This window comes from Rattus norvegicus, chromosome X, assembly GCF_036323735.1.
Source record: "Rattus norvegicus strain BN/NHsdMcwi chromosome X, GRCr8, whole genome shotgun sequence".
NCBI lineage: Eukaryota > Metazoa > Chordata > Mammalia > Rodentia > Muridae > Rattus > Rattus norvegicus.
Genome location: NC_086039.1, coordinates 107,100,165 through 107,112,068, shown reverse-complemented (window position 1 = coordinate 107,112,068; position 11,904 = coordinate 107,100,165). Strand labels below are relative to the sequence as shown.

At 39.7% G+C, this 11,904-nt stretch overlaps 1 pseudogene; it reads right to left on the bottom strand.

Moving 5' to 3' along the window:
* Nucleotides 1–2,075: 2,075 nt before the first annotated feature.
* The window catches only part of LOC134484213 (large ribosomal subunit protein eL18-like), a 28,421-nt pseudogene continuing 18,592 nt past the window's right edge, over nucleotides 2,076–11,904 (bottom strand).

The window sequence follows — 11,904 nt, the reverse complement described above, 5'->3', positions numbered from 1 at the left end:
GCTTCCTGTTATATTCATATTTGCATGTGAGGTTATGTTTGTGTGCTTTTCTTCTCTTTGTTTTGTTGCCAAGACGATTAGTTTGTTGCTTCTTCTAGGGTATAGCTTGCCTCCTTTTGTTGGGCTTTACCATTTATTATCCTTTGTAGTGTTGGATTTGTAGAAAGATATTGTGTAAATTTGGTTTTGTCATGGAATATCTTGGTTTCTCCATCTATGTTAATTGAGTGTTTTGCAGGATACAGTACCCTGGGCTGGCATTTGTGTTCTCTTAGGTTCTGTATGACATCTCTCCAGGATCTTCTGGCTTTCACAGTCTCTGGTGAAAAGTCTGGTGTGATTCTGATAGGTGTGCCTTTATATGTTACTTGACCTTTTTCCCTTATTGCTTTTAATATTCTTTATTTTGAGCGTTTGGTGTTTTGACTATTATGTGACAGGAAGAGTTTCTTTTCTGGTCCAATCTATTTGGAGCTCTGTAGGCTTCTTGTATGCTTATGGGTATCTCTTTCTTTAGGTTAGGGAAGTTTTCTTCTATGATTTTGTTGAAGATATTTACTGGTCCTTTGAGCTGGGAGTGTTCACTCTCTTCTATACCTATTATCCTTAGGTTTGATCTTCTCATTGAGTCCTGGATTTCCTGTATGTTTTGTACCAGTAGCTTTTTCTGCTTTACATTATCTTTGACAGTTTAGTCGATGATTTCTATGGAATCTTCTCCTGAGATTCTCTCTTCCATCTCTTGTATTCTGTTGGTGAAGCTCGTATCTACAGCTCTTATTTTCTATGTCCAGGGTTGTTTCCATGTGTTCTTTCTTGATTGCTTCTATTTCCATTTTTAATTCCTTCAACTGTTTGATTGTGTTTTCCTGGAATTCTTTCAGGGATTTTTGCGATTCCTCTCTGTAGGCTTCTACTTGTTCTCTAAGGGAGTTCTCCACGTCTTTCTTGAAGTCCTCCAGCATCATGATCAAATATGATTTTGAAACTAGATCTTGCTTTTCTGGTGTGTTTGGATATTCTGTGTTTGCTTTGGTGGGAGAATTGGGCTCCGATGATGCCATGTAGTCTTGGTTTCTGTTGCTTGGGTTCCTGAGCTTGCCTCTCGCCATCAGATTATCTCTAGTGTTACTTTGTTCTGCTATTTCTGACAGTGGCTAGAGTGTCCTATAAGCCTGTGTGTCAGGAGTGCTCTAGACCTGTTTTCCTGTTTTCTTTCAGCCTGTTATGGGGACAGAGTGTTCTGCTTTCGGGCGTGTAGTTTTTCCTCTCTACCGGTCTTCAGCTGTTCCTGTGGGCCTGTGTCTTGAGTTCACCAGGCAGGTCGCTTGCATCAGAAAAGTTGGTCTTACCTGTAGTACCGAGAGGCTCAAGTTTGCTCGTGGGGTGTTGCTTATGAGCTCTCTGTGGCGGCAGCAACCAGGAAGATCTGTGCCGCCCTTTCCGGGAGCTTCTGTGCACCAGGGTTCCAGATGGCGTTTAGTGTTTTCCTCTGGAATCAGTAATGTGTGCAGAGTGCAGTCTCTTCTGGTTTCCCAGGTGTGTCTGCCTCTCTGAAGGTTTATCTCTCCCTCCCACGGTATTTGGGTGCAGAGAACTGTTTATCTGGTCGGTCCCTTCAGGTTCCGGCAGCGTCTCAGAGGCAGCGGACCTGCTGCTCCTGGGCCCTCCTCTATGGGAACCCAGAGGCCGTATACAGTTTCCTCTTGGGCCAGGGATGTAGGCAGGGGTGGGCAGTGTTGGTTGTCTCTTCTGCTCTGCAGCCTCAGGAGTGCCCACCTGACCAGGCGGTGAGGTCTCTCTCCCAAGGGGTTTGGGAGCAGAGAGCTGCTGTGGGCGGGGATCCCCGGGTTTGGGACTCCAGCTAAATACCGGAAGTGTCTGGTCCTAGAGGAATTTTGCCTCTGTGTGTCCTGAGTTCACCAGGAAGGTCGCTCTGGCATGGATTCTTTATGAAAGCTAATAAAGTGGAACTATTAGTAACATCATTTGGAAAATACGTCCAAAAACAACAATCATTCATTTTCTCATTTTTCTCACATCCAAAGCTTTTTTATTAACAGTAAGATCCAGGGTTAGTTTTTGTCGACTTGGCTGGTCCTTTGGCTTCTGGTATACTTGAACTTCTGGCCCTTGGAATGGGCATAGGGTTCGATGCTGCTATGTGGAGTTTGTGGGGCCTGGCCAAAAATGTTGGTACAACCTTTGATACTTACAAGGACCAGAAAGGAGTACAGTGCCTCAGCCCTTGGGATACTCCAGGGCCAGTTGGTCAAAGGTGAGAGTTTTACTCCCAGGCTTGAGGATGTGATTTTGGGCTGGCTTCTCACCTGCAGTGCACACACCTTCAGCTTGAGCTCTTCCAGAATCCTATAACCTCTATGACGATCCCCAAAAGCACAGCAATTTTGTTCTCCTGGCTAGTAAGCTTCATCTTTTGGATCATTCCAGACAGGCACAGAAGTGGCATTTCAGTGCAGCTCATAAATAACCTTTTCAGCACAACTTGATTCTTAATCCAAAAGTAAAAATCAATAAATAGCAATGAATATTACTAGTGTACTTCATTTTTAATATTCTTACGAGATATTAATTTTCAAAACTAATTTTTCTCCAATTTTGAGTTTAGTTTGATGTGTTCTTATGTAAGAAAATTTCCCAATGATTTTTGTGCTTCTCCTTTCCCCAACATCATCCATCAGGTCAGAGACACTGAAAGAGATTAATACATTAATCATAGTACATGGTTTGTCCCTTTCACCCTTTAGGCAAATGTAGTTCCAGGTCTTAAGTCCAGCTATTAGTTATTTTGAACGAGATACCCTGATACTTTATTTGATAATATCATCTGAGCTGGAAAGATGGCTCAGCAGTTAAAAGTGCTGATTGCTCTTTCAGACGTCCAGAGTTCAAGTCCCATCAACCACAACTAATAGTAAAGATATCACATTCCTTCTTCTGGCATACATGAAGACAGAGTACTCATATTTCTGAGATGAATAAATAAATCTTAAAAAATATCATCCATATGTTTAAAAGTAGCTTTCCCCACAATATTCTGGGACTCATGAATAAGGCTATAGATACATTTTCCCATACAAATGTGCTTTCATACTCAGAGCTTGAAAATTGTGATATGGTTTTTCAGGAAACATTTATTATTACTCTTATGAACACACGGTGAATTTTTTAGACTAATTCTCAACAATATTTGCAAAATTCTGTCTAGTTTACAAATCTAATTTTGGCTTGTTTTGTGTGAGAGCTTGGTTTTCCTGAGTCTGCCTTTGGCTTGGTAATCAATTTCAACTCTGCAAATGCAGACCTTAGCTAATGAAGATTTTTCTATTTTTATGAAATGTTTTGTTTGCCAAATATTATTTAACATTTTAATATTTAGGAACTAAAATTGGAAATTTAGAAATGGTTATTGCTTTTAAGTCATGTTATAAACCCAATAGCAGAAATGTTGATATCTCATTAAGGTATGTGGATCATTGTCTATTTGCAGGTGAAAGCAGGCAAAAGATAAGGCCTGTGATTAGGCACTGAAAAAGTAAAGTGGGCACAGAGTTTTGGAAGAGGAGAGAGAGGAAAAAGGTAGAGAAGAATCAAGATGGAGGCAGAGAAGGATGACACAGAAATGTGGATTGTTGTTGATATAAAGGTGGCAAACCAATGTGTTAGGCAAGAATCTACTACAAATTTAAGATTATCAGCCTCAGAGTGAGTTAGTTAGAATTTTATTTTCTAAGTGAGACATGGGTGGCACCATGACAAGCCACATGGTCACTCAATTGTGGGAACCTTAAGCAAAAGAAACACAGGCAAATTCACCTCACAGGATGTGAGGTTCCTTGCTGTGAGAAGAGACAATAGGACCACTCTAGGCAGAAAGACAAATCTCTTGGTTTCCTAAAACCAGGTAATCATAGGACACAGTTTTAAAGTTTGTTTTATTTATTTATAATGCTCTATTAAATCTTACAGAATACTCATATTCTTTCTTGTTGATGTAAAATTATTAAAGAGGACTGTCTTTTACCCCAGCTAGATCTGACACCACAGTGCCCCAAGATATCTGTTAGATATCTTGCCAGAAACACACATCCCAATTCAGTGGCAGCTTAGTGTCTCCACTGCCACACACTCTCTTAAACTTAAATCACTACATGAAAGAACACACAACACAATAACCTCTGATCCAATTGATAAGATATAATTGCCCACCTAAACATACAAAGCCCTATATACATCATCTCTTAAGAATATACATAAGAACCTGTAAATACACAGAGTGGAATCTTAATGTCAGCCTCCATATTCTTTCCACCCCTTCTCTGAAGTCTCTTCCCAGTTACAGTCTCCTCCTCTTCCCTCAAAATTTTTTCTCACCTGTCCTTCCTTCTCATCCAATGACAGGCCTCATTCTATCCTGTACCCACCCTCACCTGTATGACATACTACATTTCACCCTTTTTGTCTAATAAAAAACACCTTTCTCTTAAATATAAGCTGAGCACTATTATCATTTTGTAATTAAAAGCATAAAATATATCTAACACCCAGTCTAACACTTTATCAGTTAAACAGAACACTTAGTTATCCAGTCCAGCTTAAGAAAAGCTTAAAATCTATGTTATGTCCTGGCTAGATTGTATACTATCTGATAACTATCTAATAATATATATATTTCAGAGGTAAAGAGCATAGTAGGCTATGAGACTGTAATCAGTCTTCAACCCCGTCAGAAATCTGAGAATGACCAGTTATCTATAAACATCGAAAACCTGACACAACTTCCAGAACTGAGAGATTGTAGAAACAAATCTCCACTAGCAGAGTCCTCTGTAGGCAACATGGGAGTGCAAGTCTTCAGCCTTCTAGCCCAAAATCAACTGACAGACTCTTGAAATGCAGAAATCTTGAAAGGCTGATAATTCTGGGTTGGCAAAATTATCAGTAGACTATTCTTCATAAGGTGTCCCTTTTGGACAGTATTAGTCTGTAGATGAAATAGGCAGTTTCTGCCCAGTGGCTGCCTGGCCACAAAGTATTGCCTCACCTGGAGGTAGAGATGTTCACATTCTTCATTAAATCTGCCAAAGGGGAGCTGTTAGAGCAGATATGTCTCAACAAAAGATAAATAACATTGAATCTCACATATTGTGAACTTCTGATGTTTTTGAAAACCATCTATCTATATAAGGTAATTTAGACTGTTGTCTGTTAATTATCTTATCTTGAAAGTACTCTAACAAACTCAGAGCCATGAATTTGTTATTTGGCCCTTAACTCACATGTATAATCAACTCAGAAGTGTGTAATGACATCAATAGAAGGACTGGCTCTAAACCTCATCCTTTTTTTTCCCAGAAAACATGATTTATTTGATTATTGATACTAAAAGTTTTTTTTCCTGTTTTTTCTTTATTAACTTGAGTATTTCTTATTTACATTTTGAATGTTATTACCTTTCCTGGTTTCCAGGCCAACATCCCCCTAACCCCTCCTCCTCCTCTTCCCTATGGGTGTTCCCCTCCCCATCCTCCCCCCATTACCGCCCTCCCCGCAACAATCACATTCACTTGGGGTTCAGTCTTAACAGGACCAAGGGCTACCCCTTCCACTGGTGCTCTTACTAGGCTATTCATTGTTACCTATGAGGTTGGAGTCCAGGGTCAGTCCATGTATAGTCTTTGGGTAGTGGCTTAGTCCCTGGAAGCTCTGTAAACTTCATACTTTTAAACTTTTTTTTAACAAATAAATTATATACCAAAGCAAAGACATGATTTTAGCTGAGTTACCAAATGAGATTATGGCTGTATAACACAATCTAGCTAATTCCTCCCTGTTAAATTACAACCATTTCTAGATTTCTCATAAAACAACCTTAGAATAACCATGGGACTGATCTGCATTCTTCTACATGCTGACCTCCAGTTGAACCAGCACCATTTGTTGAAAGTGCTATCTTTTTTTCCATCGGAAGGTTTTGGCTACTTCATCAAAAATCAAGTGACCATAGGTGTGTGGGTTCCTTTCTGGATCTTCAATTCTATTCCACTGGTCTATCTGTCTGTCTCTGTACCAATACCATGCAGTTTTTATCACTATTGCTCTGTAATACTGCTTGAGTTCAGGGATAGTGATTCTCCCAGAAGTCCTTTTATTGTTGAGGATAGTTTTAGCTATCCTGGGTTTTTTGTTATTCCAGATGAATTTGCAAATTGTTCTGTCTAACTCTCTGAAGAACTGGATTGGTATTTTGATGGGGATTGCATTGAAACTGTAGATCGCGTTTGGTAAAATTGCCATCTTTACTATATTAATCCTGCCAATCCATGAGCATGGGAGATCTTCCATCTTCTGAGGTCTTCTTCAATTTCTTTCTTCAGAGGCTTGAAGTTCTTATCATACAGATATTTCACTTGCTTGGTTAAAGTCACAATGAAGTATTTTATATTATTTGGGACTATTATGAAGGGTGTTGTTTCCCTAATCTCTTTCTGGACTTGTTTTACTTTTGTGTAGAAGAAGGCTACTGATTTATTTGAGTTCATTTTATATCCAGGGAATTGTGGTGACGACTCCTCCATAACTTCTTCAAGCTGTACATGAGCATTGGGATATCCATGCTTGTCACCCTGTACAAAGCTTAAGTCCAAGTGGATCAAGGACCTCCACATCAAACCAGATACACTCAAACTAATAGAAGAAAAAGTGGGGAAGCATCTCGAACACATGGACACTGGAGAAAATTTCCTGAACAAAACACCAATGGCTTATGCTGTAAGATCAAGAATCGACAAATGGGATCTCATAAAACTGCAAAGCTTCTGTAAGGCAAAGGACACTGTGGTTAGGACAAAATGGCAACCAACAGATTGAGAAAAGATCTTTACCAATCCTACAACTGATACAGGGCTTATATCCAAAATATACAAAGAACTCAAGAAGTTAGACTGCAGGGAGACAAATAACCCCATTAAAAATGGGGTTCAGAGCTAAACAAAGAATTCACAGCTGAGGAATGCCGAATGGCTGAGAAACACCTAAAGAAATGTTCAACATCTTTAGTCATAAGGGAAATGCAAGTCAAAACAACCCTGAGATTTCACCTCACACCAGTGAGAATGGCTAAGATCAAAAACTCAGGTGACAGCAGATGCTGGCAAAGATGTGGAGAAAGAGGAACACTCCTCCATTGTTGGTGGGATTGCAGACTGGTACAACCATTCTGGAAATCAGTCTTGAGGTTCCTCAGAAAATTGGGCATTGAACTACCAGAGGACCCAGCTATACCTCTCTTGGGCATATACCCAAAAGATCCTCCAACATACAACAAAGACACATGCTCCACTATGCTCATAGCAGCCTTATTTATAATAGCCAGAAGCTGAAAACAATCCAGATGCCCTTCAACAGAAGAATGTATTCAAAAATTTTGTTACATCTACACAATGGAATACTACTTAGCTATCAAAAACAATGACTTTGAAATTCATAGGCAAATGGAATGAACTAGAAAATATCATCCTGTGTGAGGTAACTCAATCACCGAAAAACTCACTTGGTATGCACTCATTGATAAGTGGATATTAGCCAAAAAGCTTGAATGACCCAAGATGCAATCCATAGACCACAGGAAGCTCAAGAAGAAGGATGTCCAAAAATGCGGATGCTCCCACTCCTTCTTACAAGGGGAAAATATCCATAGGAGGAGATATGGAAGCAAAATTAAGAGCAGTGACTCAAGGAATGGCCATACTGAGCCTGCCCCACATGTGGCCAATTATATATATACAGCCACCAAACCCAGATAAAATAGATAAAATTGAAGTAGCTAAAAATGCCTGCTGAAAGGGACTGGATATAGAGCTCTCCTAAGAGACACAACCAGAGCATGTCCAATACATAGGCCAATGCTAGTAGTAAACCACTGAACTGAGACAGGACCCCCTTGGCAGGAAGTAGAGGAAGTATTGAAAGAGCTGAAGGGGCTTGCAACCTCATAAGAACAACAATGCCAATCAACCAGAGCTTCTGGGGACTAAACCACTACTGGACTGACCCAGGGCTCCAACTGAAAATGTAGCAGAGAACAGCCTTGTTCAGGCACCAGTGGAAGAGGAAGCCCTTGGTCCTGGCAAGGTTGGACTCCCAGTGCAGGGGAATATGAAGGGGGGCAGTAAGGGGGATGTACAGGGGAAATACCCATATGGGGGAGGGAGAGGGGGAGGGAAGGGAATGGGGGCTTATGACAGGAAACTGGGGAGGGGAATAACATTTGAAATGCAAGTAAAGAACTATATCTAATTAAAAGTTTAAAAATATATAAAAACACAAAAACAAATTCTTTCTCCAAAAATACTTCATTCCTTATTCTGTAACCAGAAAAACTTGTATCTTGCACTATTTATGCCCAGAGTAATAATATAACCATAAAACTCAAAGTCACACCCATTATGAAGATTAAACCATTTTTAAAAATGAAGTTAAGTATACAACAGTGTTAAACAAGAGCCTGATAGGCTCTCATAATCTTTCATATCAGGAAATTAATCTGAATTTCCTGTCGAGCCTACGTTAAGAGAATCTGAACTTCCTGTCGTGGTAAATATCAAAAATAACCACAAACACTTGCTAGCTGGCATCAACTAGCCATATGGACTTTAGTGGGGTAATTCATAAAACAAACTGAACACCTTCTATCAATTCAAATATCAATAAGCAACTTATCAAATCAAGGCTTTAGCCCAAAATATATCAATCTGTCAAGCTCTCTACCTGGAGCTTCAGATTTTTATTTAACCTTGATACCCAAATATATTGATCTGTTAAGCTTTCAACATGGAGCCACAGATTTTTATTTAACCTTAATAACTTGTAAATATCACAATGATGTACTTGGAGTCGGTTAGTATTTTTTCCCTAAGTCTCGAACAATGGATGAAAGTCCCCACATGATTCGGGTAATCTCTATACTTTCTTTAAAATAAACTTAACCAGCTTCCAATAGTACTTGTCATTAAGAATTAGCTTGTCTTACTAGGATTTCAACCCAAAAGTCTCATGGAGCCCACATTAGAAGGAATATGAATATCCTGAAAGACTTTCCAAACAACTTTCTTTAAAAAGAAGCTTTTAATCTCTAACTCTCTGAGTTGCCATTACTCATCACACAGCTGGGGACCTACTAGGCCTTTTCTTTTTTTTGGTTTCTGCACTTGGGCTATCATGTGATCCAACATGGCGCTGGCCCCTTCTTACTTAGAAAATAAAACTTTCTCTCAATTCTTAGGATTACTAGTGGATTCTTGCCCATCACACTGGCTCACCATCCGTTGCTGTAAAATTGTAAAAAAAGGACTGTCTTTTACCCCAACTAGATCTGACACCACAGTGCTCCAAGATATCTGGTAGATATCTTGCCAGAAACACACATCCCAATTCCATGGCGGTTTAGTGTCTCTGGCTGTCACACACTCTCTTACACTTAAATGGCTACAAGAAAGAACACACAACAAAATAGCCTCTGATCCAATTGATAAGATATAATTGCCCACCTAAACATACAAAGCCCTATACACATCCATCCCTTAAGAATATTCATAACAACCTGTAAATACACAGAGTGGAATCTTAACATCAGCCTCCATGCTCTCTCTGTGACTTCTCTGAAGTCTCTTCCCAGTTACAGTGTCCTCCTCTTCCCTCAAACTTTTCTCCCGCCCATCCTTCCTTCTCGTCCAATGATAGGCCTTGTTCTATCCTGTACCTGACCTCACCTGTATGACCTCCTACACTCTGTAACATGGGTTCCACAAAAATTTTGGGTTAAATCCTGGATTGACAAGCTGCCTGCTTCTAAATGAAGGTATTAATAGAAGTGTGATTAAATGTTTTTATTGGATTTTTTATTTACATTTCAAATGCTTTCCACTTTCTGCACCTAAACACCTTTGCTTCCCACCTCCTTGCCCTGACATTTCCTACACTGGGGATACAAACCTTGGCAGGACCAAGGGCTTCTTTTCCCATTGGTGCCCAACAAGGCCATCCTCCACTACGTGTGCAGCTGGAGCCATGGTTCTGTCCATGTGTACTCTTTGGTTGGTGGTTAAGTACATGGGAGATCTGGTTGATTGGAATTGTTCTTATGGAGTTGCAAGCACCTTTGGCTCTGTCAATCCTTTCTCTAACTCCTCCAACGGGGACCCTTTTCTCAGTTCAATGGTTTGCTTCAAGCATTCACATCTGTATTTGTAAAGCTCTGGCAGAGATTCTCAGGTGACAGTTATATCAGTCTCCTATCAGCATTTACTTCTTGGTTTCATCAATATTGTCTGGGTTTGGTATCTGTATGTATATGGGCTAGATCCCCAGATGGGACAGGTTCAGTATGGCCATTCTTTCAGCCTCTGCTCCAAACATTGTACCTATATCTCCTGCTATGAATATTTTTGTTCCCCCTTCTAAGACAACTGAAGCATCTGCACTTTTGTAGTCCTTCTTGAGCTTCATGTGGTCTTTGGATTGTATCTTGGGTAATCCAAGCTTTTGGGCTAATATCCACTTATCAGTGAGTGCATACCAACTGTGTTTGTCTGTGATTGGGTTACCTCATTCAGGATGATATTTTACAGTTCCATCCATTTGCCTATGAATTTCATAAAGTCATTGTTTTTGATAGCTGAGTAGTGTAATTGTGTAATTGCACCACATTGTGTAATTGCACCACATTTTCTGTATCCATTCCTCTGTTGAAGGGCATCTAGATTCTTTCCAGCTTCTGCCTATTATAAATAGGGCTGCTATGAACATAGTGGAGCATGTATCCTTATTATATGTTGGAACATATTTTGGGTATATGCCCAGGATTAATATAGCTTGGTCCTCAGGTAGTACTATGTCCAATTTTCTGAGGAACGGTCAGAAAATTTCCACAGTGGTTGTACCAGCTTGCAACCCCATCAAAAACGTAGGAGTATTCTGCTTTCTCCACATCCTCATCAGGATCTATTCTTGACTGAGGTTTTGATCCTAGCCATTCTGACTAGTGTAAGATAGAATCTCAGGGTTGTTTTGATTTTCATTTTCCTGATGACTAAAGATGTTGACATTTCTGTAGGTACTTCTCAGTCATTTGATATTCCTCAACTGAGAGTTGTTTGTTTAGCTCTGTACCCCATCTTTTAAAATAGAATTATTTGATTCTCTGAAGTCTAACTTCTTGAGGTCTTTGTATATATTGTATAGTAGCCTTCTATCAGGTATAGGATCTGTAAAAATCATTTCCTAAATTCTTGGTTGCTGTTTTGTTCCAATGACAGTCTCCTTTGCCTTACAGAAACTTTGTAATTTTATGAGGTTCCATTTTTCTTGGTCTTACAGTATATCAGTGTTCTATTCAGGAAATTTTCCGCAGTGTCCATGTGTTCGAGGCTCTTCCCTGCTTTTTACCTATTAGTTTGAGTGTATCTGGTTTTATGTGAAGGTCCTTGATCCAGTTAAAGTTGAGCTTTGTACAGGGTGATGAGAATGGATTTATTTGCATTCTTCTACATGTTGAGTACAAGTTGAACCCGCACCATTTTTTTGAAAATGCTATATTTTTTTTCCCACTGGATGGTTTTATCTCCTTTGTCAAAGATCAAGTGACCATAGGTGTGTGGGTTCATTCCTGGTATTCTATTGATCTACATGCCTGTCTCTGTACCAATACCACGAAGTTTTTATCATGATTGCTCTGGAATACAGCTTGAGGCCAGGGATTGAGAGTCCTTCAGAAGTCCTTTTATTGTTGAGGATAGTTTTCGCTATCCTGGGTTTTTTCTTATTCCAAATGAAACTGCAAACTGATCTTTCTAAGTCTATGAAGAACTGAGTTGGAATTTTGAC